The following is a 24,456-nucleotide window of genomic DNA, read 5'->3' on the forward strand; positions in this document are numbered from 1 at the left end:
ATAGATACCCCAAGATATCTTGATCCTGGCAAGTAGAGCACTAGGTGCAAATACAATGTAAAGCACCATGAGTTAGAGAGTGAGGGCCTGCACACCTGTCAGCACCCAAAGTGGCTGCTACTCCATTGTGAAATAATTCTGCTCCTCCCCTCTGGGTAGGTTTCAGTCTATCTGCATGTTTTTTCATGAGGGTTGTTCTTTTTTTTTTTCGTGTTGTGAGTCCAGTCTTCTGAATAAGCAGCACAGAAAGGTGAGGATGGCTTTTTTTTTTTTTGTAAAGATATTTACTGGGTATTGGCTCTCTGAGACTAAATGGAAATTTTCCCAGTGATTTTTTTTGGTGAGGCTCTGAAATTGGGTCCTACTGCAGAAACCCATGCTGCCTGTAAAGTTTAGTGCCAATGAAGTCTTTGGAAATGGACAGCCTGTAAGCAACAATCTTTCTTTTCCATGGAGAAACAATAGATAGGTCAAGAAGAAGTAGGAAAGAGCTCTAGGCCAATCTTGAAGCTTCCAAGTAATTATCTCCTTATGTAGGAGGGGTCCAAAGCACAGTGGCAATTACATACTATAATCCAGTAGAAGCAAAGATCTCTAAGTGGATGGTGAGCCCTCCATGTTCACCTTTTTTTTGTGGCAAGGATCATTTAGGGGCTATGTCACTGTTGTCTGAACCCTCATGGTGAAGTAGCTGTGAAAGTGTCACTCCCAGTTCAGTTTCTACCTGGACTGTTGAGGGCCCAGTAAGGAGCAATTCTAGTTGCCTCTGATGGCATCATCACTGTATTATCTAAGTGCCTTGAAGTCACTAGCATAACTGAAAGGTGCACTGCCTAAGTTACAGGTATGTGCTATCATATAGGATATGTTTAATTCTTCTTTGGTGGCTGCCTAAGAAACTTGTTAGGAAACTTCCTATAAATTTTGCCTGATTTTGCTGTATTAACACGTTAACAGATATGCTGCATCATGCATACATTTTATACATACAGGATGCATCCAACATGCATGCACCTTTGGTTCCCTGGGGCCAACTAGCAGCGGTGCACCTTACGCCACAGCTATTTGTCCCCAGGGAATGCCCATGTCATGTGTGCTTTGGCATGCGGCAAGTTACCCCAGGGGTAGCATGGGAGGCTGGGGCCAGCACTGTGCTGGCCCCAGCAGCCTTACTTGGGGGCCTGGGGGCCTCCTGGGGCTGCAGCCATGGCGATCCTGCTGGGCAGAACTTGGCCAGCAGCCACAGCACAGCTCTTGGTGGCCCAGCTCTGTTTTTCAGCAGTGCATGCTGCTGAGCATGACCAGGTTTTTTTTCTGGGTTCTTTTTCCTTTTGACCCCTGGATATTCAGGGGTCGAAAAAACCTGCAGAAAAAAAAATGATGCAGTGCACAATCAGGCAGTGCTCCCTCGCAGGGCGGGGAACACCTCAGTGTGCAGCATGTGGCGCTGCAAACATGTTGCACGACTGCTCATCTAGACATACCCATTGGCAATGCATAGGGGTACACACAGGCGCACATGCACCCCCTGAGTGTGGCGATGCACTGCCTGCGAAAAGGCGCCGCTGACATTGTTGGTGATGCCTGTGGGCATTTGCCGCTCGCCACCCCCCCTGCCACCAACACCGCCAGTGGCATCTGCGGGTAGTCTGTGATTGCCACTGGCCACTTCCAGCAGCATCTACAGGTGGTCGCCAACCACTGGTCAGCACTCGCCACCCCCATCCCCGACAGCACTGTGGCTGCCTGCAGCAGTTCCCCACTTGCCTCTGCCACACTCCTACTGTTGACAGTGCCACTGCTGCCTACAGGATCTCACCATGCCCCCCCCAGACTCCAGGGACATGTGGCATTCATGGACTTGCCTACAAACTCTAATGAAGTTGCTGCCATTGAAGTCAATGGTAATTTTGTTATTGACTTCAAAAGGAGCTGGATATAAGTATTCGACTCTGTTTTCAACTCTGACCATTGTACAGTTTGGCCTTAAATTGAGGTCCAACTCATGCTGGTTAGGATTGAAAAATCTATTGACAAAAACTTTGTAGCCACTTGACTGCTTCTCTGTACAAGTAGGAAGGTATCACCTTCTTTATGGTTAGATGTTCCTGGGGCTATGTCCTGCCATAATGTGGAGATGAGACCAGTGTCCTTCCCTGAGGAAGGACCATAGGATCAGGCCACTTCCCTGTTGAAGTGCTGACTAGAATGAACCACTGGGAAGAGTCAAGGGAACTGGCTCTCTTAACTGAGGGGAATTAATTGTGAGGGGAGCCCTGGGAATCTCTCTGGTCAGTTCTGAGTTTTTGTCATCTTTATTGGGGAGGTAGTAAATGGAGCAGTGGCGTGTAAAAGAACCGCGTCAGACTAGAACAACCATCAGCATCAATAAACTAAACCAATGGGCCTGGAGAGGGAAATGATGTAACACTATACGGTGACATTGTTGGAGAATCAAGGGCAGGGACTGAGTTTTTTCCTCTCACTCAGTGGTTAGACTGCTGTGAGACCCCTCCCTGCTGAGCTTTCCAACCAGCATTCATGCATTATCTATTTGTCCTCTCTCAGGAAAAAGATTAACTTGAAATTAGTGTCATGATAGACACCAGGAGCTCAGACAGACATCCATAATTTGCACAGCTCATCTTGGGAAAGAAGAGGCAAGGATATGTCTTTACTGAGTCACTTGTTATTCCAAGGATGCAAAAGGATCTCACCACTTTGAAAAGGAAGAGAAGGTTCTTGTTACTGGTAATAAGGGTTGGAAAGGCTTCTTTCCCCCTAGTATAGCTTGTAGCAGATCTGGGGCTGGAAGGTGGCAGCTGCCTCTGTGGAGCTTATCAGACTACAGAATATTAGGCTTTAGCTCAGGGGCAGGCAATTATTTTGGGCAGAGGGCTGCTTACTGAATTTTGGCAAGCCATCAAGGGCCACATGACAGGCAGCCCAGGGCAGATTAATATTAATTTTCAAAATTTTTTAGGGGCCCCGCGGGCTGGATAGAACGTCCTGGCAGGCCGCATCCGGGCCCCAGGTCACATTTTGCCCACCCCTGCATCTAGCTGTATTGTGTTGTCAGAGCGGGGTCCTCGCGGAGGGCCGTGATCTCCTTGAGGCCCTCTCACCGCGCTACTCCGGCCTGAGGGCACCCTCCATTCTCGCCCACCACGTCTTGATGGAATATATAATAGGGAGGCTGCCTTGTGTTTCCTCGGGCCTGTCAGCTCCTGGACCCCTCGTGGGTCTCCCCGTACAATGGGTGCTACCCAAGTGCCCTAGCCTTATGGGCTATGCGTGGCTCCTACCAGCCCCTAGTACCATGCCCCAAGCCTCGCAGATGTAAAGGACATTGTCCGGTCTGTCTCTCTACTGTGGCCCACCCTGGGCTCCCTCTCTCATGCCCAGCCCCTTGCTGGGACTCTTGTCTGGCCCACTCTGGGCCTCCCCTGCCGGTGTGGTTCCGCTCCTTGACTCTCTAGCGGGCCTCCGGTCCTATGGACCAACCGCACGGATACCCTCCCTGACTGTGGCTCCCCGCGCTGCTACTCCCTGTCTTCTCAGGGGCAACCGCAGCGCCCTGCCTTGGTCTGGGGGGGATTGCCGCACTAGCCTGCGGCCGGGCTCGCTATGCCCGTGCGCCCACACTGGGCTACTCAACAAAGCACAATGGCGTTCCCCCTCTCTGGGGCTCGCCGCGCCCACGCTGGGCTACTCAATAATACCCAATGGCGTTCCCCCCTCTCTGGGGCTCGCCATGCCCGCATTGGGCTACTCAGTAATATCGCCCCTTTCCTGGGGCTGGGGGCTATGTTCCCCCACACGCAATCTGGGGTCTCGGTCCCCGTCCGCAACCTACGGGCTGCGCCCGCGACCTACTGGCCGCGCTCCTTGCCGCCAGCTGCTCGCACAGTGGCGTGCGAGCTGCGCCTTCCCTGACGCTATGACAATAATGCGCCCTCGTGGCGCTAGGGCACCCCACACTCTCTGGGGTCCCTGTAATTGAGGCCTCCTTCAACCCCTACAGCCTCGCCCAAACCTCCGGGTGTAATATACAAACACAAAGCAAAACCACAAGCCCCTAGGCTGTAACACAAATGCAAGCCACCTGGCCATAACTCCTCATCATAGCTCAAGCCTCCAGGGCTATCATGAGCTGTACTTGCAACTTAGGCTCCTTCCCATATCTCGGCCGAAGGAGCTTCTACCTCTCCAACTGCTGGCAGAGAGCTACCAGCCTGGCCTCAGCCCTGAGCTTTATAAGGGCCAGGCCCTGCCCCCTACAGGCAGCTGGCTCCGCTTAGTTGCTCTGGCAACCCACAGCTGTGTTCACTTGGTTCTGCCAGAGCTCTCTCCCTGGCAGTTTCTCCTCTCTTAGGAGCAGGCACTAAGGTGCTCTGCGACATGTGTATTTTGCGCTTAGTTGGACCAGGGTAGATACCCTGCACCATTGGGAGCCCAATGGTAGGTAAGGCTCTGGCTTCTAGCATTCTGCCAGTTGGTTTAACTGATGTGGTAGCAAAGCTATTGTCATTTCTGGTGTGTACCTGGGCTCCTACTGCTGCAACTAATGTAACTAGTCACAATTCTCCTTAAAATTCCCCCCTGAAATGAATACAAGGCTTCCCTGTTAAGAGTTTAACAAGCAGGTAAAGAGTGGGCAGGGAAAAGCCCAGAAAGCCAGTATTTTGAATGGATATTATGTTAGATTTTCAGGCGGTGACTTACTGAAAGGAAAGGGGAATTGCAGTTAGTGGAGCCAGTGGGAAACAGCCTCTGCCATGTGATAGCGTATTCAATATTGTAATCCTGGTAGAACTCAGTAACTGAAAGTAGGAAACAAAGCTGAGTGTCAGGAAGAAACTTTTGTGTGAGTGACACCTTTATTTCATGCTGCGGCACACTGGCAGCTTTCAGGTCTCCTTCCATGGAAATGTAAAAACATTAAGACAGAGGCCTGAGCCAAACCTTTTATACTGAAAGCCCTGCAATGTTAGCAGTGTTCGACTCCAAGTGGGTCCAAGCCACAAAATTCCTAACCCGAACAAAGACAAACAAGAATTAGTTACATGTATAGGACAACTTTTATTTTGCACGTGTTGGCAACACCCAGATGTGGATTTTATATACCTGCTTAGGTCCTTACATCCCTTCTGCATGCATACAAAATGGAGGGGAGTTGTTTTGCCTTTATCAAGCCAAGTCACTGATCTTGATATGATTTTTGGTTTTTTCCACCAGAGGGCACTCGCTGTTCAGCTAATGTAACTCAAAGGGTGCCTCTGTGGTAAAAAGCCCAGATCTCTGTCTCAGTCCTAGGGTGTAGGTAATTGGGGAAAAGGGGGTGTGTTAAGTAAGAAAAAGGCTTGGAGTTATGTAGCTAAAACCAAGTTGGAAGCTGTCCAGTTCTGTTAAATAAAGTAGCAGTTCAGTCTCTGCCTCTCACTCACTGAGCACAGGGAAGCCTCTTATCTGCTGCTTTCCATCTTGGCCTCCCTTTTTCTGAGCTTGTGGTCCTCACTCAGGCAGAAGTCTTAACGATTTCAAGGAGCCCACTGATCATATTCCCTGAATGAAAGAGCCAAAGCTTTGTTCCTCAGGGTAGGTGGGAAGTAAGAGCTGGACTCGATCCATTCCCGTGCTTCAGAATGCAAATATAGTATAGATCCCCAGAGAAAGTTGGTTTGATTCTAGTTTCTAATGGACTTTTGTTTCTCTTACTTGCAGGTACATGTGAACACCCATACCCACAACCTACTACCAAACTAATTAGTACAATTGGCAGCCTCTTCTCAGGAGAGAATTGTGTGCCAGGAGAAAAGTGGTTCTCCAAAACACTGCCTGAACTCCATGTGCCATGTAGCATGAGTCCCTCATGCCTAGAGGTTGTACCAAGAAGTTGACAATGTGGAAAGAAAGAGTATGTACCTGAAAGTACAAAGGTTTTTGGTTTTGACACTGATAAGGCAACTGTGACTGTGAGGCGCCGGAGGTGTTCAGCCCTGTGCTGGTGGTTTGGCTTCCCTTTTTGAAAAAGGGTGTATTAAGCTCTTAAATGGGTTTATAGGAAGATAACTCCCTGAAGTGCACTTGTGTCAGACCCCTTGTGACATGACAGCTCACTCCTTTCTAGCTGTGCTTCTGCATCTCTGATTCAGTTAATGAACAAAGTGCATCTCTACCCCACCTTCTAACTGTGTTTCTGAGATTTTTAGGGCGTGCAGCAGATTCAGGAAAGCAGTACTTCCCTCCCTAGTGTGTCTTATGCCAACTGGCTACAGTATAAGATGCCCATAAAAGTCATTGCCAAGCCATAATTCATTGACAAAGTGGAACTGGTGTGATACAGTACCACGCCTGCTGAGTAAAAGCAAAATCTACAACCACTGGATTAGGAATTAATTTATGAATCAAATGGAACTGCAACAATAAGCATGCTTTGACCTTTGTGTGACATTTGATTGACAACCAGATCAGGATGGTAATCCCAATCCCCATTCAAATGCAATGCACAATTTGCCAGTGGTCTTGTGGGGAAGGTCTGTGGTACAGCAATCCTACGTAAAAGCATTCATTGATGTCTGTACTGTACCTGGAACGTGGCAAGTTTTATATAAATGCCAACTATCATTACTCCACAAAAAATAAAACACAGGAGTAGTTAAATGTTAGTATCTAAGGAAAACCTTAAGGGAAAACTGCTGTGTTTTTATTACTGTCTTTGATGACTATAGAACAAAAACAGAAACAAAATCCTGTAATCAGAACACATAGGTTAAAGGACGGAAAGTGCAATGCAGCAATTAAAGAATTCCTCCAAAATACTTTAGAATCTGATGTGATTGAATTGGGGCCTTTACCTGCAGAGAGATGCCATTTTAATGAGGATTACAACAGACAAAGAACATCTTTAAGGTCATGACAATCAACAATCAAAGCAGTGGTCAAAGATACCAGAAACAGTAGGAGACTTTTCAGAGCTCCCTTCAGATGTCTGGAGGTTTTTTTCCCCTCCCTGACCTTTTTCTTTCTGTTTGAGCACAGATAGAATCATTAAACCAAGAAGAAAAAGTTGATGGTAGAGGAGCCAAAGTAAAAATAATATAAAATAGAGAATTTATCAAACAGCAGCTGTGGAAACTCCTGGAGCCTTCTGTTTCTGGTTCTAGCTTCTGTCTTCCTCTCTTGGTTCATGTTTTTCAGCTGACATGTGGCTTCTTTCTGCATCTTTATTTCAGTGTGTTTACACAGAGGGCATTATTAATAAAGAGTTATTTGTCACATAAACTAATCATGTCTTCCATTGGATCAAACCAAATGATTGAAAATTGTTGCTACAGCTTATCATGGTTTTCCTGTAGTTTGTGATCCTTTTACTGCTATTATCAGAAGCAAAAATGAAGCTAGATGAGGCTGTTTTGCTTGAATAGTCTCTGCCCTCCCATATCTTAATTGTGGCTAATGATCTCTTATTTTGCATATGGGGAAGAACCCAATAGGAACATATGAAATAGGAGATCTACAGTTATATGTTAATTTGAGGAAGAACAAAAGAATATAAAAGAACTCCAGTGGTCCATAGTCAATAGTGGCATAGGCAATAACAGATCTATATGTTAAGTGTTAATTTGAGGAAGGAGAGAGAACCCCCCCCCCCCAAAAAAAAAAAAAAAAAAAAAAGCCCTTCTTAATTCCATGCTGGAATTGATGGGTAATTGATGTTATGCATATGTGATTCTGTCGTTGTACAATTTCGCCCCAGGATGAAGTAGGATTAAAGTTGGGGCATGAGCCTATAGTACAGTTTTGCTGTACTATAGGCTCATGCACACCTAACAATTACAGCATAACAGCTGCTGCATCTGGAGCAGCAGCTCCTCCTCCTTCCCTTTAGAAGCTATTATAAGTGCATGTTTATCCATGTCCTCAGTTGGGCCAGTTTGGTAAGTATGTCTATTACATCCACAGTGGCATACAGTCAGTAGCCTAAGACAGCTCATACTGCTCTGAACAAGTTAATCTACTAAGTGCCACAGTCACAGTGCAATAAATACTACCTAAAATATAGACAAGCTGGATACTATTTCTGACATGATAAACAATGTTGGCATTTAAGCTGTTGCCATAAAGCTATGGTAAGCATTTTATTAAGATGAAAGCACAGTTCACACCTACCTACAAGTCATTACTTTGAGGTTTTGAGTTTTATACCAGCAGAAGTTTACTGGTATAAATATGGCTGTCGGGGTGTAAAGAGGTGTAATCCTCAATTAACACAGTTGTGCTACCAGAAGCCCCAAGCATGTTCACTGGAATAGCTTGTTTTACTTGTATGGGCACAGGAAAATAAACCTTGCAAAGTGCAGCTATGCCATTCTATCTGATGTGGCATGGCAATATTGCTCTAGTAGTCTTAATATAGATATGACCCTGGGAACATGGGCAAAAGTCTTCCAAACAATACCAGCTGCAGCCTCTTGGAAGTTCTGCACTAGATCCTCAGCAGCTGGCATAAATCATAGAATATAATGAGCTGAACCAGTTTATATGGAGTGAGGATCTGCATCTTTAAAAACAAAAAAAGGAAAAACAGGTATTAATTTATCCAGAAATGGATGGGTCACCAGCAAAGTGCTGCCATGACATTCCACTGTTCGCCATATTGATCTTCTCCTTGTCTAAAATGCTGTTTTTATCATTGGATGAAAAAAAAATTTATGATTTTTGAAGTAGTGGATCATTATTTATAATACCAGACCGAGTATGGACTTTTGCTCTAGTAGAGAGCAAAAAAGCATGCCTGTGGGTATGGGATTTGACTCCACCCAGCATACAGGCAAGAGCTCCTGCCTATATTCATGAAAATAATGCGTATTTAAAAGAAAAACAAACTTGGGGGTAGATGTGTGCAGTGCTGATAGGCTCACAGCTGAAGACACCCTTTTGTTTCTAAACTTCTTTTTTTACTTGTGCATATTTAAGGTTTTGAACTCCTGAGTATCAGAACAATTAAGGTGTGTAAATTTATGACCTATTGCTGCCATCTGACTAATTCAGTCCATTTTTGGTAGAATCTTACATTAACTTTCTTTTCCTGCTCTTTGATTACAGGCATTTTATTTTAATGCCACGACATACACCAACAGTGGTCACTTCAAATTCACCACCATTTAATTTGTTCAGAAAGGCACAATCTTTTGTGGGCGACATCCTATTTCATCAGATGCTTAAAAGTTAATCTCTAAGCCTGCAGACTGGATTGGGCCTGCAGTGTACCATTTCCCAGCAGCCCCTGCCCGTGTTGCTGTGGCTGTTTTCCATGGAGACCCCAGTAGAGGTGGTGCCATGACAGCATGGAAGCAAAGATGCGCTGCTGGGTGGGGAACCAGGGACACGTGGGCAAAGGATTGCAGCTCTGCCCCAGCTCCAGACCACACTGTCACTTCTGCAGGATCCCAATCCCAGCCCTGGAACAGCTCCTTGCCCAGCCACGAGCCCCGCCAGTGTTGCTGGGGCTGGTTTCCACTGAAACCCTGGCCTCCTGCTGTCACAGTGCCACCGCTACTGGGGTCTCCATGGAAACCAGCCGCAGAGACGCTGAGCAAAGGCTGCTGGGAAATAGAGTCGGGCTGCTGGCTGGATCTGCCATTTTGCCCACCCCTGCTGTACGGTGTGACTCTGCCCTACCTCCAGCCTGACATTAAACTAACAGGGTAATGACCTCTCTCATCTTTTCTGTGTTTCTGTTCATCTCCCTGTTTTCTTACCTTGCCCAGTTCTTTTCTCTTCTGCACCCTTTGTGCATCTCCAGATGAGTATGCACATGCAGTTTGTGGCACCACAAAGCAGTCTGAGATGCCAGAAACTGCATGTGGTACATACTCACCCATTCACATAGTGTCAAAAAAAACCAAACCACCCACTAAAAAAGTAGTGTGGTGCACACGGCAGTAGCATACGTCACCAGAAAGGGAGCCTGGTCAGGCAGAGCCATGCTCTTGCTGCCAGCCAGGCTCCAAGCAGCTGGTTCAGCACTGCTGCTGCCCTGGGAGGTCCCCAGGTAAGGCTGCTGGGGCCAGCACAGGTGCTGGTCCTAGCCTCCCCTACCCCACCCAGGTCACTTTGCCGTGCACTGGAGCACAAGTGCAGAGGCATGCCTGGAGACAAATAGCACTGGCACAGATGTGTGTCACTATTTGTCCCATGGGAAACGCATGCCCCTGCACATGTGTGCTCATTGAGATATGCCCTTTGGGTCTTCAGGTTTTTAGTTCCTAACCATCCTCCACTTCCCTGTCTGACATCCCTCCTAAGTTACCGTATCACCGTTTTACTATCTCGACCTTTTCTTCAGCATTATATTTTGACAAAAACACCAAAATGAAATAGAACCATGACGTTTTCTTCTAAAAATCAACTTATTATTAAGAGACATGAACAAATGAAAACCCTAAAACCAATAAAATTAATAGTAGTGTTGATGCTGTTACCAGGATGGCCAAGGAAATATGTGAGAGGCAAGAATTCTTGTGGGGGAATCTTTTATTGGACCAACTGAACCACTGGGATATACACAGGCAGGGTATCAGACATCACAAGCTTGTCTGTGTCTATCCCAACCATGGAGGTGGTTCACCTGTGACAATTCTTGCTTCTTGCAAAAAAGTTGATGACATGATTACAGATTATGACCTTTCACTGACCTCCCACTTCCATTTCCTGCTACCTCTTCTTGTATAATGCTGAACTGTTTGTTAAGTTTTTTGAGAGACTGACTCTGTTTTTATATGGCTTGAAAGGAGTCATAATTTTGATATGAGTGCCAACCCTCTAGAGGTGCAAGATGTAGGTAGTCCTCTACATAGGATGAGAGAACGGAAGGGCCTGTTTCCTGCCTTTGTCTGTCAGGGGAAATAAACTCTCTGTAATGAGGTCCTTATCAGTTGATGGGACTAGGTCTCTAAGTCAAATGTTCCTTGTAGAGAGGGGTAGTTAGCCTTACTAGTCTGTAGTAGGGCAGAGGGCAGGGTAGAGTGGCACCTTATAGACTAACTAAATACCTAAAAGGCAATTAGAGAGAGCATGGAGATGAGTTTATTTCTATGACCATGGAGGAAAGGAGCAATGGACTCAAACTTCTTAAAGATGAATTGTGGATTCTCCATCCCTGGAAATGTTTAAGAACAGGTTGGACAGACACTTGGCTGGGGTGATTTAGTCAGGGTTGATCCTGCCTTGAGCAGGGGGCTGGCCTAGGTAGCATCGTGAGGTCCCTTCCGGCCCAATGTTCCTACCATCCTAATGCACAGAGGCATGAGCCTTGATAAGGAACAACTTGCTTTGCCATACTAGCTGGTATCTGATGAAATAAGCTACTATGAATGAAAACTTATGCTTCTCTAAGTTAGTGCCCCTCTACCCCCCCCCCCCCCCCCGCGCCTTCTGCCAGTGTTCAGGGGTACTGGGAGTCTGAAGATGGAAACAGTGTTTGGAGAAGCAAGGATAGAGATACATTGTAGACCAGCAGTTCTCAGCTTTTTTAGACAAGGCACCTCTCAGAAAATGCCAGGTGTTAGTTTTCACTTCCTTTTTGACTTCTGTTTCAATTCTTCTGTTTCAAAGAACTCAGAAAGACTGCATCAGCACAAAGAGTTGCTAACAACTGGATTCCCATTTGAAATCTCCGGGTTTATCTTGTTGATCACATTTGCACACCTGTCAGTGCTAACACCCCAGGGAATGGATCTCAAGGTGCTGCAGAGTGCTGGGCCTTGTGGTTGTAATCACTGTTACAGACCAACAAATCGGAGATTTGGGGCTTTCTCCTGTTCATTTCCTTCTCTCCCCACCATGTATCATAGAATCATAGAGAAGTCGGGCTGGAAAGGACCTCCAGAGTCATCAAGACCAACCCCCTGCCTGAGGCCAGATCATCCCTATCCAAACCATAGGGATCAGGATTGTATTGGTTGCTTGGTTGACTAAGTGTGTTGGCTGCAACCAAGGCTGGGGATTGCAACTGGGCTCCTGCCAGGATCTAAACCAAGTGGTTCCTGGCTAGAGGTCTTGCCCCTCCACTTGTGGTCAACCGATCACTATACTTGGGGTCAGGAAGGAATTTTACCCCATGACCAGATAGATGTGGATCAGGGTGTTTGCCTTCCTCTGCAGTGGGGAACACAGCCCTCCTCGTGGCGTCTCTTTGCTGGTTGCTCCTGCCTCCTCCCCCCCTCCCCTTTTTGTGCTATATGTGTCAGGGTATTTTTAAGCCTCCCCAGAGGGCTCGCACGTTGGCTGCGGATAAGGCTGGGGACTTCAACTGGCCTGTGCCAATGTTTCTGCCTGGAGCCAAGCCAGAGGTCTCTGGCCAGAGGGTCTTGCCCTCTCCCCCGAGTGCCGTATTTGAGGTCAGGAGGGAATTGCATCCTCTGGTCAGCCGGGTCCAGACTGGGGGGGTTTGTCTGCCTCTGTGGCAGGGTGCGTGGCCTCCACCCCAGACCTCTGGAGCACGTAGACAGCAGTGTTGCCAACTCTGGATTTTTGGCATTGTTCTTAAAGATTTTTCCCCGAAGCTTTGCAGTGCCAGGGTGGGGGGCAGTCAGGTAGAGCGGGCTCGGGCTGGGGGTGAGTGGGACCAGAGCGGCCCGCGGGGCCCTGCACTGTGCCCTCTGGGGCGCCTTTGCAGCCCCACGTCTCTGCTGCTCTCGGCCCATCTGTGGTACGCAGACAACCTGCCAGTGGTAGGCACCAACAGGTTAATTATAATAACTTTGTATGACAGAAGTGTGCCCGTGGGACTCGAGGTGGCACGCTTTTAAGTGGGTGACGCGCAACGTGTCCGAGCTCGGCCACCGCCGCTGCCGCATCACCCGCGCCAGGCTGCCTCCGCCAAGGGGCGGGGCCACCCGCGCGGGCCCCGCCCCTGGGGGCAAGCCCCGCCCCCGCCGCGTGTCAGTGCCGCTGGCCCCGCCCCCGCGCCGCGGGCAGGGCTGGGAGCGCGCCGGGCGCGGTCCCTTTAAGGCTGAGCCCCGCCCCCCACCCCGCTGTCCGCTGCTCCCCGGCCGGGCGAGGTGAGGGGAGGTAGCGCGAGAGCGGCCGGGGCCGGGGCGGGGAAGGGGCCGGAGCCGGAGCCTGGCGCGCGCCACCTCGCGCGGAAGGAGAGACGTCCTGCCGCCCGCGCCCGCTCCCGGGCCTCGCGCCGCCGGGTGAGTCCCCTCGGGGCGGGGCGGGGCGGGGCGGGGGCCTGGCGCGGCTGTCACGGCCCTGGGGCGGGGGGAGGGGGCCAGCTTCGCGGAGCCAGAAGCGTCTGGTGCTCGCAGCCTGCAAGCGCCCCTGCCCGGCGCCGCCCGCTCGGTAGGTGCTGGCAGGCTCCGTCCTTTGTGTCTCCTGCGGGGGCGGGGGGCTTCTCGGGGAAAGTTGCCGTGTGTGCGCGCGCGCGCGTGTCCCGGCCGGCATGCTCCTGCTTGCTTCTCTCCTCTTCCTCACGCGTGTTGCCTTACGTGGGGCACTCAGCAACGGGCGACTGCCTCGGAGAGACGGGCTCATCAGTGCCGGGGTGCGCAACCATCCCGGCCCGTGAGCCGCTTCCGGCCCCCGAGCCTCGTCGTCCGGCCTGTGGGGCTCCCCATGGGTCCTGAAATTGGGGAGAAGGGTCGTGGTGGTACCTTCCCCCGAGCAACCTGGACTCTGGGGAGGAGCCCCACAGGCCAGGTGCCTGGCTCTGAGCGGGGTCAGACAGGACAGGGCTCCAGGGTCTGCTCCTGGTGCACAGGGGCTCAGACCAGCCTGAGCCCCACTCACTTGCCCCATAGGGCCAAAACATATCACCACTGATCTGCGCTTATTTATTTTTTTTAATTGATGCCTGGTGTTTTTACGCCCTTCTGCCTACTGCTTCTTATGGAGCTGCATTAAAAAAAAAAATGGCTTGCAAATTGAATAAAGCGGGGGGGGGCAAGCGAGATCTGAAGCTCCTTAGTGGAGGAGAGAACTTCAAGAAGCACCTTCTTCCAGGAGACTTTGACATATGAAGAGTTAATCATGCGATGTTAGCAGTCAAGAGCAACAGGGTTATATGCACAAGTTGGCTTGCTAGAGGCCAGAGTGTATGTTCTATAACTAACAGGCAAAAAAACCCAAAAAGGGGGTGGGGGTGGGAAGCCACACTTCTTGTGCCTGATGTGAGAAATACAGTTTGTTCTGTTTCCACTAAAATACGTATGAACACATTTTAAATGAAAATCTCCTCTTCATCAAGTAGTAAGTAATAAAGAAGAAAATAACATGGCAGTTGATGTAATGGAATTTGTTTACAAGTCATCAAGTCTTCTATATGTTAGAATAGATACAAGCTGAGCAGCATAGTTTCTTAGTATGCAGTATACATGCTCAGTAACTGGCAGCTGAATTTTCTTATCTTCTGTCTCTAAAATTACCTTAAGTCATTTGGAGTCCTCTTTTCTGCAGCAGAGGCTTCCACACCATGGATCGTAGCAGATGTACGTGTGTACACTAATTTAGATTGGATTATTTTAAGCTGGCTCTTGCTCTCCTCTCTCAAATTCATGCAGGTGTGTAGGGAAGAGGCATCTTTCAGGAGCAGATGTTAGGTGAGGTGGTGTACCAGGTGATTTTAGCATGTGACATTTTTATTTGTTGAGGGTGTGGTGTCATTGCTCTTCTCTCTGTGCAGTGTGGTAGAGTGTATGTTAGGGCCTTTGCTTGTAAAGTGCCTAACACAGCAAACACACTGTCACCCAAGGAACCTTGTCTGCCTGTCACACTTGAGGCATTTATAACCTATGCATCAAAACAAGTTCTTGTTAGATATCCCCAAATATTTGTAATGCAAATATTGTAACATGGGGCTTGAGTTTATAGCAGGGAGGTGAAAATGGCTGTAAGCAAAAGTGAAACTATCTGTAAATTGTCAATAAGCACACGGAAATGGAGAAAAATACAATATATATAAAAACCGCAGTTTACTTGCTATTATGCACACCACAAATAAGAACTTTCCTTTTTAAAGTTCCTTTTTAATCTGGTAGTGGTCCTTGAAAAAGGCTGCTGCAAGCATATTGTTTTGAATGGGTTTATTCTTTGATAAAACCCATCCGCTCCCAGTAATTTAAACTTATTTGGTGGAGGGAGGAGGCAAAAACATAAAATAAAAGGTTGTGAAGTGTTTGGGATTGCGGAGAGCTGACAAAACTGTGAGGATTTAGCACTTGGCTTGTTGTCTGTCCTGGTGGCTTTTTGTGTGTGTTCCCATAAATGCCATTATGTAATAGAGCTTCTCTTGGCAGGAGTCTGTCACAGTAATTCCTGAGGTTTCTTGAGATGCAGTTTGTTTAGGAGAGTAACAGGAAGAACAATAGGGGAAAGTTCTTTATAACTAATTAAGAAGGGGTTTTAACCTTTATTTCTCATGCTGTAGGGATAAGCTCTACATTTCTGGATCTCTTCCAAAGTATCTTTACTGTCCTCTGTTGTTCAGCCTGTTTCTTTTTTTCTTTTGCTTTTTCTTCCCCCTTGCTGGCTGCACTCAAGACATGAGCTACCGGCTTGCTGCCTGCAGCCTGCGTCAGTATTGGGAAGCTGATTGCTTTGTCTCCTCTTCCTTTGAATGGTTTACTACTAATCACTTCCCTGTTTCCAGTATTAAAGCAGAAGTGAAATGGTCTGTTTTCAGACACCTGAAGCATAGTTCAGGCCACATGCAGACTGAAAGCAGAAGCCCTCTCTCCTGTCTGCATCTGTTACTGGAATTTGTGCATTAAAGGATGCAAAATGCCAATGTAGAGGGCGATTTGTATATTAAACTTGCAAGCCCTGGTGATTACTGAACAGTATAATTGTGGTAGCAATTTATGGCTGATATTTCTATCAGGTGCTTAGTAGAGAGACAGTTGCAAAGAGGCCTTTGCCTGTCTTTTTTTCTTCCTTCTTCTATGCAGTGGTAATAATTATTTGTGGCATCATAATCTCTAGCTATTTATGAGATTAAAGGAACACTGGGAGAGAATAGCATATTTTTAAAAATGGAAAAACACAATTTGTAAAACCACAAAAAATTGGCAGAGGTACTCTATAGAAAGTGTGCCTGTAACCTCTTTAAAAATAGGTTAAAATTGGCTATAATTCAAGGTAACTGTTTAATTCTAGTATTTCTTCTGAGTGAAGAGTGAGCAACTGGTCAGGACCAGGAAAATGAGATTTCTAGCTGAAAGGCCATTTAACCTACCTTAGAAGTAGTCTTTTTAGATAGGAATATATTAGTGAATCCAGTACTGGTAAAAGGTACTGGACAGGAGCCTGAAGTAGTTGTAACTGCTGTGTGGTTAAGGGTGAATTTCCATTGCAGCTCTTTACCCTGTTGATCTGTTGGAGTCCTGACTTGGAGTGACTTTCTCTAGGGGACTTAGAAGAGTTCAGTCTCGGAAGCTGTTTGCTGCTTTACCTTCTTGCACAGACCGAGACACAATAATCGTTAATGCCAATAATGGGCTGAGACTGCTGCTTTATTTCACACAGGCTGTTGAAGAACCAGCCAGGACTAATTATTTTGGGTGCAAGCAGCTTGTCCCAGATTCAGTGTGGCGACCCAGAAGTGAAAGAGACTGTGTCTCAGGAGTAGGCTAGTCCCAATGCTTAACTCTTTCCTTAATACAGAGAGGCTCTTTCAAGCTCTGTGAAATGTGAGCTGCAAAGCCATTAATAATCTGTTTCTTGGCTGTGCAGCCTGCCAGCAACATGCGTCAAGGTTCTGCGTTTGTAGTTGGTTGTGTTGCGTCATTTCTTTTATCTGTCTTTTCCTTTTCACCACATCTATCACTGCAGCATCTCAGCACCTGTGTAGCATGCCTTAGTTCTGTGAGGGAGGAAATGTAGGCTGCTCACTTTTCCTTGCTAGCTTCGGAAGCAGTGATGCTGTATCTACAGCCTAGTGAACCCCTTTTTGGAGGATTCCAGCTTTAATTCTTCTGTTAAAGTGGTGCAGTCATCTCTTCCTCTTAACTTCATGTTTTCTGCAGGGGTCTGCCTGATCCCTACAGATTCTTCCCCTCAACTGGGTGCTTGATGGAGACTTTTCTCCTGCCCCAGGAACTAACCTGTTTCTTGCATCTTTCTCTGTGATGGGCCACTTAGAGGCTTTTCTAGGTAGCTGATCTTTGACTGATAATGGTAGATGAAGCTGGACTCAATTCTCCTTGAAGGGTCAGCCGCTCTGAGCTAGCAGGGTATCTAACTTTTTTCCAGGAGTAGATTCACAGAAACATGTGCATGCGTTTTTCAGTGTACAGACCAGAGAAGACTAAAAACAAGCAGAGAACAATCATGAAAAAGCCATATGTAATTTTCCTCCCCCAAATCTCTAGTATACTGCTATCAGTAAATTATTTAGTGCATTTCCAGAGAGCGCTTCTGCACTTTGAAATTTTGTGGGAAAAAAACCTCCATTTTTCATTTGTTCACTTAGCCTTGACTAAGGACCTTTAAACATGCAACTAAATTCTAGTTTTGCTTATACAGGCATAAATTGGAATTAATTCCAGCTAAACCCCAAATTAATGTGGATTCAAACTGATGATACATGTAGCTGTATTGGAAGGTCTTGTGGTACATGAGTAACTTAAATAGTGCCATGTATTTTTGTTTTTTTAGTGTGTTTGTTTAGCAGGCCTGCAGTATGGTTCTAATTCTAGAAGTGGAATTTCTTTTGATTTCAGTGGGGTTCTTGTGGGTAAGAACAGCTGCAAAATCAGTCTTGAGTTTAGAATGGTGGGAACAGGTTTACAGAGTTTACTTATGCAAGAAGCAGACTTGCATCTACAACAAGAAAGGGAACCTGATATTTGGTTTCTGTTGGTTGCAATATGGAAAAAGTGTGCAAAAACAGGAAGTGACTAGTATTTTCATTTAGCTAGCTTCCCCTAGGACACAGACAGCTGGGTAGTTTTCAGAATTAATCTAATAATAACAATGTGCTTTGCAATAACGTGTCTAATAGGCTTTTTTCTGCTCGGTTTTGGTTCCTCACTCCATACCAATCAATGGCCGTGTTGTCTGACACCCCTTCCCCCAACTACCACCTTTCCTTCCCCCCCCCCCCAAAAAAAACAAACAAACAAAAAACCTTTCCTTTCCTTTCTGATAACAGTGGAAGACCATCCTGTAATCTATAGGTTTTGTTGTGGCAGTGTGATTATTTGTGAAGGGGAGATTTCTCTGGTGACAAATTAGAGAAGTGAAGTGACCCCACTCAGTTGCCCCCAGACCTTTCTGAACCCAAATGTAAAAGGTGGTCAGGTTCTGGAAGCTGAGCCTGCACTGAGAACATTTTTTCACAGTGAAAAGGATCAGGGCATCTCATGTAATTTGGCTAATTTCCAACGGGGATTTCTCTCCTGGAAACCAGCCCACCCAGCAGTAAATCTGCTTCCCTGATGTAAATGTGCATACACGGAATGTGATGGTATTAGTTAGCCATCACCTCTTTGACCATAACCTTGTCTACCAGGCAAAGTCAGAATTTCATAGTTGACAAGGCATAGTGAAGTGCATTTGATTCTGAAAGAACCTGTACGTAGATAGCAAATGCTGTTTGCTCTGCTATGCAGTCTATTCCTGTTCAGGCTCTCTTAAACTAACTGGGTATGTGAAAGACTACACTTTTGTTTTTTTGTTTTTAAAGAGACAGTTGGATATATTAAATACTCGCTTTGCATGAATGTTTAAAGGAATGAGAGACTAACTAGCATTAACTACTGTTCTTGACCTTCTTAGACTTTATAAAATCTTACTGTGACTTTTTTTTGAGCTTCTAAATGTTTTAATTATTATTTTTAAGTGAGATTTAAACTTCTCCAGCTTTTCTTGTTGGACTTCTGTGATCTGTGCACCTTAAACCAATGAAGGAGCATGAAGAAATGAACAATATGAACAGAAAGTAACAGTGACCAGACTAATTTCACTGTTTGCATCTCATCTCAGAAACAAGGAAGATCATATTTTAGTTTAGCATTTTTCTGCAGGGCGTGAAGATAGTATTGAGTCCTCTTAATTTGTTAAAGAGGTAGGTTTCCCCATATGTGAGGGCTTACATCTCTTTCAACAGAATAAATGGTGCTTTGTGACTTGACTTAGAAGGGTTCTGGGCAGTATGTTTCTTGCTGGCTTGCCATGAAAGCATATACACTGTTTTAAATGCATGGATGAATGAAGTGCCTGAACATCTCTGACTTGAAAAAGCAGAGTTTCTGAAATGTGGTTCTTCTCCTCTAGTTTAGTAACTTGCACTATTGAATAGCAGATATTAAAACAACTTGTTACTAATGCAGTGATACTGAGGGGTCTATCAGCATTTCCATTGTACAGCAGAACCCACTTACACAAAATGTCTATTAAGAGTCATTGCTTTGTCATGCTACAAAACACAGCAATAATCTGCAGGTCATTAAAATGGAAGACCTGGATAAAGATGCACACAGAACTACAGTGCTAAAAAGCACTAACAAATTGACCTGCAGTGAGAGCTGCTGAATAAATGGCAAAATGATCAGGATCTACTGTCGGGGCCTCTTGACCGAACAAGAAAAAAACTGCCCCACATGTTACTTGTGCAAATTTTCCTTCAATGTTGTTATATTACTTCAGCAGTTAACCTAAGTAAAGTATGTTGTCTCTGCTTTTAAAAGCAAAAATGCCAAAGAAATACTAAAGCAGGGCTTTGATAGATGGAACACTGCAGAGCTTAGACACCACTGCTTTGTAGGTCAGGGTTGAAAAAAATGGTGCTTTTTTAATTGGGGGTTTTAGTTTTGATTAACTTGTTTTTTAAAAATAAAAACACTTGTTATAATTTGAAGTTGAAATTATGATTTTAATACAAAATATGTTAACATATACATTTACAACCTCTTATCCTGGATACTGTTGCAATCTGGGAACCTCTAGCTAAATTTTTTTAGTTTCAACCATTCGTATTTCTATGTGAAAAAGGAATTGAGAGAAAAAGATATCTAACTTTTGAGGTCAGCCTATATAAAGATGACACAACTGGCTGTGTATCATTAAAAGCTTGACCTTGTGGGGGACCCAGGGACTGTGTTACTGGGTGCAAGAAACTGGTAATATCACAGGTCTTGGGACTTGGCCACCATCCAGTACCTTATTATCAGGACCATCCATTGAGTAGCCTGGAGCAAAAACGATAGACCAAATCTAGTGTAAAAACTCTTCAGTTGTCAAATCTACATATTTTACAGCCAATAAGAGCATACTTTTCTTTAGATGTGAACTGAAGTATAAATGGATAAAAATCACTTTTCTAAATCACCTTGATATAACATTTCTCATTTGTGTTAAATTTAATCAGGGGAAACAATCTGCTGTATATAGTACCTTCATAAAAAGACTGAAACCAAATGCTCCTCTTGGAGTTCTTTCTTTCAGTAAAGAATGGTACAGGGCAAACTGCAGGGGACAAAAGCAAAGCTAAGTATTTTATACGAAACTGTAGCACTGTCTTTCACCACAGCTGCATTGCTGAAAATCTGTGCATTTCCACCTTGCCAACATTTAGTTCTTAAGTAAAGTGCAAAATAGCTATACTGGAAACTTCACGGGTATTGTAGTAGTTTTTGTTGGTCAATTGAAGATGAAGGGTCATGAATTCATTGATGCCAACTGGGCATCCCTACATCCAAGTAACAATTTTGGTTTTGATAGCAAAACCAATGCCATAGATATGTTTAGGCTTTTCCTTTCCAAAAATAGGTATAGCCGCCAGTAGGTCCTGTGAGCTGCCTGTCCTGTGTGTCGGGTCTCACTAAATGCAGCAGTGTCAATATTAAATTGTGCAAGTTTTTGGCCACTAGTGCTGTCCTTTGTTCTGGCCATAATTAGTTTTCCCTCAGGGTGTGGATGTTCCATGTCACAAACTTCATTACTTGATTTGAACTGCAGATAGTCATCCCACTAGACATGGTTTTCCAGTTGGGTGAAATAAGGCAGATTGTGTGGTGCACCTTTTCTAGCCCCGTTCCCATACAAGGTGAGGAGAATGGATCTTAAATAGGCCTGCCCAGTTTTCATTACAGCTGCCAAACTGCACATCTGTCTTGATTCCAAGAACAAAACAAACATCATACAATTGTTGCTGCCATATGGGTCTATGACTAAGGGCTTCTGCTAATTGTGAGCACCTGCCCCTGTGGCCACTTGTCCATCACTGTAGGACTTTTTATTGAAATAAGACACTTGCGCATGTTTTTTATATGTGGATGCTGTTGCACTTCAGCAACCACACAATACGATACTTCACTGGAAGGAAACCGACTACTGGAAGTTTTTATTTTGCTGCAGCCTTTGTTTGCCTTTGCAGACATCCTGAAGTATGCTTTCTTCATCTACCTGCCCTGCTGTTGAGGACTTAGTGGTTTGTTGTGTTTTTGGATTGTTACTTGTCTAGAAACCTAACTCTTGACCTTGCCACTGTGGGTGACCCTGTCAGAGGCACAAAACTCCAGATGGAAATGCTCTTGAGGTCACTGGTAGTGCACAAGCCTTCCCACTACGTCAAGGTTGCAATCCTTGGGATGTAGTTGTGTTCTGGCTCAAGCAAACACCACCAACATCCAAGCCATGTTTTTGCAGCACCATCCTTGCTGGACAGGACATGTCATAAAGATGCCTGGCAACCAGCTCCCAAAACAGATCCTATACTTCCGACTCCCTGGTCTCCAGTCTAGAGGTGGGCAAAAGAAGAGATTCAAGGGTACCTTGAAGGCCAGTCGGAAGAAATGTGATATTGACATCAATACCTGGGAGGCTCATGGCACCATTATCTACAATAAGGCATTGATCGTTGTGAGGAAACTCACTTCTCTATGGAGCTGGAAGACTAGAGAGAAAAAGGAAAAGAGCTGTGACATGACATTGCCAGGAACTACTCCTTCCTACCACCGTTTGCCACATCTGCAGTCAAACATGAGAATCTTAGATTCGCCTCCTCAGTCATCTGTGGGCTCACAAATGACTTCTTTACTTGCTGGAAGGCTGTTCTCCTTGTATCAAGGGGCTGATGACAACTAGCTTCATTTTAGCAGAGTGCATGTAAAAAAAACAAAACAAAACAAACCCCCCCCCCCCTCCCCCAAAAACCAAAAAAACCCCCACACAACCTTCTAACCATGATCTGCAAGAACCTTTCAGGGATGGGGAAGAGAAGGGCCTTCTCTGCTTTTGTTGTTGCTTAGGTTGAACAAAGGAGACCAAGGAAGGACTTATTCTTTTCTTTAGCTTTAGAAATCTCAGGCATGCTTAGTTCTAGCATTCACTAATTTTGCTAGGGACTAGCTCCCAGCCACTCCAAAGTCACTGGAGTTGTATGTTAACAAAATAAGCATTTATTTGAGCAGCATTGGTAAAAATTCCTTCTTTCAGTTGCTCAACTACCAGTGTTTCTTTTTATGGCAACATATTGCTAGTATCTCTGTTTGTTATGATATCCTTCAAAGTAGAGAAGAGAGACATTTTGAATGTGCAGATTTTGTTTTTAGCCTCCTTTTATTACACAGAATCAAAAAAAAAAAATATGCACCCAGTTTTATTTGTGTTTCACCTTCGTCCAAATACTTTGTCTCTTGCACTTGTTTTTAAATGATTTCTGACAGGTTGTTTTTAAATGGCTGGAATTACTGCCAGTATAGTCCAGCAGATTCAAGGTGATATTTTTCAGTAGGGCTGAATCTACATTGAAATTTCCATGGGATTTAAATGCTCTTGAAAATTGTAACTTGTCTGCGCTCTGGAGGAAGATGGCAGCAGTATGAGAGTCTGGGGGACGCTTTGCAAATGGTTAACCTATAATCTTTTCTGTTTGCTGTTTCTAATTCGCTCAAATACCTTGCGCCTCTGCATCTACCCTTGCCCCTTCAGTGAAAGTTCTGGGATTATCTGGAACCAGTCTGTATCCTGTGGAGTGGCCTGTATCTGAAACACCTCTTGTGTGTGTCTCAGTGGCTTTTAAAGAGCAACCTCTACTACTTATTCAGCTTCATGGTTCTATTCTATGCATATGTGCTCTGTACCTTATGTATTTATTCATAGTTGACCTTGCTTTTCTTCACACATCTCCCAGGCATACAGATCTGTCACCCCTGAATCATCACTTCCATTGCGCTGTCCTGATTGCTGCTGTGTCCAAAATTATTAATGTCAGTGGCAGAGAAGATAAGGAATGTTGTAATTAACCTGTTTTCTTTGTACCCTAGCTCTTAAGCTTAATTTTGTCCAAATGCAGTGGCTTTTTCTTGCTTGTTTGCTTCTTTGCTTTTCTCTTTTGTTGTTGTTGCTTGGGATGACAAATCTGTCTTCCTTATTCTTCTGGACCCTTGACTGATCATCTGGCAGTTTTCATGTTTTGCCTGACTAGGAAACCAGTATTAAAATGTTTCTCTTGGTCTCCGAGGTTCTCTCTCGATTTCATTGCCTCATCCAGTTCTGCAACTCACTCCTAGTTCTGTTCGAATACTAGGCTTCGCTCTTGCTCTCCAACTCCCGTGACCCACCAGAGCTGAGCCAGCGATACAAAGTGCCTCTCCTAGCTCGTGCGCTCTCTCTCCTTCCCTCTAGGACTCTTTCTTGTCTCATTCCCACATTCTTCATCTGAAAACATTTTATAGAAGTGTCTCCCTTTATGGAGACATGGGTGCTTCCTGTATATTAAAGAACTAAAAACTGTGAGCTGCCCCAGGACATTTCTTCTTTTGTATTTACAGCATAGTGTTTATCCAACAAACATCCTAGGATGCTTCCATGGTTTTGGCCACATCACTGTAGCACAGCTGGGAGCCCTACTGTAGACAAAGCTGGCATTAAATAGTTGGTTTTTCTCTTCAAGTTCTACTAACGCTGACTCAGGCCTCTGAGTTTCTTACAGCCACCTACCTGAATTGTGTCACAACCCAAGGGTGTGATTTTTTTTTTTTTGTTTGTGCGCGCTTCGGCACTGCTGAATTATTTCCCGCCACTCGTAGCTTTCATTGCAGGGTGCATTTCTTCGTTGCAACACAGAAATGCACGGTGCAAGGAGTTCCCGCCATTTGTATTCAGATATGTGCCCCACTATTGGTCAGGTCTAAATTATTCCTACGTGGCGGCTAGCGATTGGCTTGCTAGCCATATAAGAGGCTTGAGTGGTTTACGCCCAAGTTGGAGGACTCCACGAACATCAGGAGGAGGAGACTTCACGTCTCGTGAAGATCTCTGAGTGCTGTGGAGCCTATTGGACCCAGCGTGTATATCAAGAAGGCTACAGGGGTCTGATCAGCCTCTCGCCTCTCCCCGTCGCCGAACGATCCCTCGACGTACCCTTCCCTGCGCGCAAAAGTTCCACGGAGCCTAGCAAACTTCGTGTGAGTGAATCCAGAGCTCTGTCCGAGTCCTTAAACTGGG

General features: G+C 45.6%; 1 protein-coding gene across 3 annotated transcripts in view; it reads left to right on the forward strand.

Annotated features, from left to right (window-relative positions):
* The first annotated feature begins 12,990 nt into the window (after positions 1-12,990).
* The window catches only part of SUSD6 (sushi domain containing 6), a 123,522-nt gene continuing 112,056 nt past the window's right edge, over positions 12,991-24,456 (forward strand). Inside the window, exon 1 of one of the 3 annotated variants that reach the window (XM_059722903.1) lies at positions 12,991-13,202. The gene's annotated coding sequence lies outside the window, so the exon portion shown is untranslated. Of the gene's footprint in view, positions 13,203-13,273; positions 13,351-24,456 lie in introns of those variants that run through there. The other 2 variants (XM_006277585.4, XM_059722904.1) reach the window with 2 other exon arrangements.

This window comes from Alligator mississippiensis, chromosome 2 (assembly GCF_030867095.1).
Source record: "Alligator mississippiensis isolate rAllMis1 chromosome 2, rAllMis1, whole genome shotgun sequence".
Taxonomy (NCBI): domain Eukaryota; kingdom Metazoa; phylum Chordata; order Crocodylia; family Alligatoridae; genus Alligator; species Alligator mississippiensis.